General features: G+C 40.4%; 1 non-coding gene across 1 annotated transcript; it reads right to left on the minus strand.

Annotated features, from left to right (window-relative positions):
- Positions 1-1,185: 1,185 nt before the first annotated feature.
- Positions 1,186-1,322, minus strand: LOC114812400. The gene has a single exon (XR_003760054.1). It is a non-coding gene; the product is annotated as a small nucleolar RNA SNORA7 (small nucleolar RNA).
- Between the last annotated feature and the right edge of the window lie 3,174 nt (positions 1,323-4,496).

Genomic DNA, 4,496 nt, shown 5'->3' on the forward strand with positions numbered 1-4,496 from the left:
ATTTAGTGGACAAGTCATTAGACTGCCCGAGGACATCCTCTTCCACCTCAGAATTAACAATTTCCATTACTGTATAACAACAATGCGGGTGTAATAACTGCCTTCGAAGAAAGGTCGCCCGTCTTTGCCAAGATTTTTTAGTGCATCCAGAAAAATAATTCCTCTCAAATCTTGTCATAAATTTAACCGGCTGCTTGAGTACAGCACTCCAACCTCCTGGAAGGCCCTTAAAGCAAGCTATTTCTGGAGCGCCCTACTGAATGACATGTTCTGCTGGATGTGTGATCGCACGTCATGGGAAAACTGAGGAGTTATCCATCTGGTTCGTCTTTACACTGTGAAATAAGAAGTGTCAGGATTGGGAGATAGGCACGCTTCGTCTTTGAGACAGCTTGCTTGTGGTGGGGGGGTTGGGGGAGGGTGAAGATTTGGCAGGGAAGGAAAATGGAAGCGAAAGAGTCGTTGAGATGCTTGAGACACAAGTAGATAATGTGGTGGTGAAAAGGGATGTATTTCCTCAGCTGGCATCTCCAAAGTCATCCTAGGAAGGAGACTGTATTTATAGGCACCGCTGTCCCTTTAAAATACACTTCTAGAAGCCAGAGAGATGTCAAAGTGGGAAAGATCAGATTACTAAATGAAATATGATTCGGGCAATAGACCTAATAACTTTCCTGCTGACACAGAGTCTCCACAAAGAAAATGACTCTACTTTATATAGAGCTAGCTAGATAGACAAACCGCCAGATGGATAGTTGATAGATAAATGGATAGATAGATAGACCCTCTAGATTGTAAATTATTTGTGGACCCAAAACGTCTACCAACTTTGCTATACTGTACTCTCTCCCAAGTGCTTAGTACAGTGCTCTGCACAGAATAAGAGATCAGTCAATACCCTGATTGAGTATACACATATATATATATATATACATATATGTATATATAATTGATATTATCTTGTCTTATGCTGTTGAGTCATTTCCAACCCATAGAGACACCATGGACACATCTCTCCCAGAACGCCCCACTCTCCATCTGCAATCATTCTGGTAGTGGATCCATAGAGTTTTCCTAGTAAAAAATATGGAAGTAATTTACCAATGCCTCTCTCCATGAAGTAAACTCGAGTCTCTGCCCTCGACTCTGTCCCATGCCACTGCTGCCCAGCATGGGTGAGTTTTGACTTGTAGCAGATTGCCTTCCACTTGCTAGCCACTGGTCAAGCTAGGAATGGAATGGGTAGGCCTCTGCTTGACTTCCTCTCCCATAGTCAAGACTGGTAGAGTACTGGAAACTCTCCAGGTGTGACCTGAGAGGAGAATCAATGAAATATACGATACTTATTTCATATAAGCAATTCAATTTCTTTAAATGTCTTTACAAAATAAACTGATTGGTAATCCAAAAGGTAGAGGTTTTTTTAAAGCCCTCTTATATGGAATAAATGGAAATAGGAAGGCAACGTGGCCTTGGGGAAAGAGCATAGAATTGAGTATCAGGAGGTGGGCCACTCACCTTTCATTCATTCATTCATTCATTCATTCATTCATTCCATTGTATTTATTGAGCACTTACTGTGTTCAAAACACTACACTAAGCACTTGGAAGAGTACAATATAACAATAAACAGACAAATTATGTGTTTAAAGTCTAGTGGGGGAGGCACAATAATGAAAATAAAATAAATAACAGATATACACATTTAAGTACTTTGGGACTTGGAGGGAGGATAAATAAAAGAAGGAAGTCAGGGCAATGCAGAAGAGAGTGGGAAAAGAGGAAAGGAAGACTTAGGGAATGCATCTTGGAGAAGATGTGCCTTCAATAAGGCTTTGAAATGGGGAAATAACTGTCTGTCGGTAAGTAATTGTCTGTTGGCCTCCTTGTGATTTTGTGCAAGTCACTTGATTTTTCTGGGATTTCTTTTTAAAGTGCAATTAGGAATTAAAAGTATTGGATTGCAGCCTTGAGGGTGCATTTCTCTGTAAACTGACCATTCCTTCTGGATTAGCAAAACAGATCTAGATTCCTGGTTTAACCAGTCAATTTAACCTGCACCCGTCAGTTTAACCTGCACTTACGTCCATTCTTGCTTACTTTAATCCATGGACTTCCCTAACCTGGTTGTGGGAGGCTCCGAACAGGCTCAGTTTGTGTCTTGCAGCATTCTGAGACTTGTAGTTCTGATGATCTGGAATGCCAGAAGATATTTGTCCCACATACTTTCCCTCTCCCAGTCCCTCTTTCTGTCCCTGTTCCTTTCCCTCCCCCCTTCTCCCTCTCCCTTTTCCTCTAGCCCCCCTCCCCCTACACCCGCTTCCCCTCTTCCTTTCTTTCCCTTTCTTCCTTTTCCTCTCTCAGTTCTAAAAGTTTCTGAAAGGAAAGAGGAAGATATGCCAACCGTAGCATAGTGACTGGGCCCTCAACTAAAGTAATACAGACAGCCTAACTATGAAGGTCTAACAAGTTGAGCACCTATTTTTATCCCATCCTCCTTCCTTTTCGACAGATGCTCGGACTTTGAACTCATGGAACATCCCTTATCATGGGATGAGAAGATTCTAACTCTATGTATTTTCATCTGCCTGTGGAATCTGCTAAATGCCAGGAGATAATTTTTAGTAATGTCACAATCATTAAAAAAGCAGCATTTTCTATGGGAAAGCACATGATCTGGGAGTCAGGGGTCTTGGATTCTAATCTTCGCTCCATCAGGTGCCTACTGTGTGACCTTTGAATTGTACTTGACTTTTCTGTGCTTCATTTTCCTCATTTGCAAAATGTGGATTAAGTACATGTTCTCTCTCTCCTTTAAGCTGTAAATGCCATGTGGGAAGGGCAGGTTCTGACCTGATTATCTTGTATCTACTATTTGGCACATAGTAAGGGGTTAACAAATACTGCAAATATTACAACCAGCATATTTTCTGGAAGACCTCAAAGAGCTGTTAAAAGGAAAACTTGTTCATCTCTACTAAAATGTTCTTATCAACATGAAATGAAAAGATCTCTAGCCTATTTCCAATCTATATCACTTTGAAGAACAAACCACATCACCAGCACCTTAAATATCATATTCACCCCCTGCACACACATCTCAATCCCACACCTTTTTCTCCGCCTTCCTTGTAAAGTTTCTTTCTCAAAAGAAAGTTGAGGTTGTTGACTATTTTAAGATATAGACTTCCTTAAAATATAGGATGGTTCCACACCTTGTCCAAGCATATAAGGGGTTAAGAGAGATGGTGCATCCATGACACTAGTAATCATAATCCAAATTTAAATCTTCCTCATCACCATGTTTTCATTCTTCATAAATGAAAAGTGTCAAATGCATTATATACAATGAGGTGGATTTTTTCTTATTGAACAGCAAGGGTAAATATTATATGGCTTTGGGGAAATATCCATTAAATTTATTTTAGGCTTGTGTGTAGATATAGTAATTCAATTTAGACCTTCATGTAGTATGGATGCTATATTAATATTTATCACTAAATAATCCATGGCTATTATTTTTTATAGGTGCCTGCAGCAATGTAGTACATTAGATGGACACGTGGGAATGACTTAGGCTTCAGTGAATTTTCAGATAGCACACACAGGATGATAATCCTACATCCTGTGATGTGACCAGACTTGGCAATGCGAAACATTCCTCTTCCATCAGCAGGGCAGAGGCAGCTGCAGTCCTTGTGGAAGAGAGATTTCAGAGTGTCTGAACGTGAATGGGAGGGAAAAAGGAAAGAGCACAGAGAGTCATGAGCAGTGAATGATTTAGGAACTAAAATAACTGCCTTGAGGAATGTGTCCAGGAGTTGGGGGGTGGGGTGAGGGGGAGGGGGAGAGGAGGGAGCAGAAAGATACCTAAATTGTCTTTTATCTCACTGAGATTTTTGAAGAAGAACCTGAATTCTGTTCATCAGTGTAAACTAAAACTGAAAAGTTTGTTCTATTTAACCAAAGTTCCCATAAGCCCTATTGTGTGAGGGCAAAATGTGATGATTTCTTGCAGAAATAATATTGATTGATCAAAAAGGGAATACTGCCAGAGCAATAGCTGATTAGGATGCTTTCGTATCTACCACAGTCCTTAGAAGAAGGCTCCCTTTTCCCTGAAGTATTTTATACCCATCTGCTTTGTAATTAATGATCCTAAAATGGATTTTGCCATTCTCAGTTTTAGAGAAGGGGAAATGATCAACCTCAAACTCATGCCTTGAATTAGCACCCCTGCCCAAATGACCCTTGACCCCTGATTCATCTCCACTTCCTGAATCAGCTCCACTCCATCTCAGAGCCAACTTTTATGTCCTGCCCAACCTCTTCTCACAATTCATCACATTCCACTGATTTCCTGTAGGCCAAGTTCATCGTATACGTACATACATACATACATACATGAGTGGCCTACAATACAATCGGTAGTTTGTATTTACCAGGCATCTTGCATCTGGATTATGGAAGTGTTTTGCAGTCATGGTTTCAATAAA

This window comes from Ornithorhynchus anatinus, chromosome 5 (assembly GCF_004115215.2).
Source record: "Ornithorhynchus anatinus isolate Pmale09 chromosome 5, mOrnAna1.pri.v4, whole genome shotgun sequence".
In the NCBI taxonomy this organism is placed as follows: Eukaryota; Metazoa; Chordata; class Mammalia; order Monotremata; family Ornithorhynchidae; genus Ornithorhynchus; species Ornithorhynchus anatinus.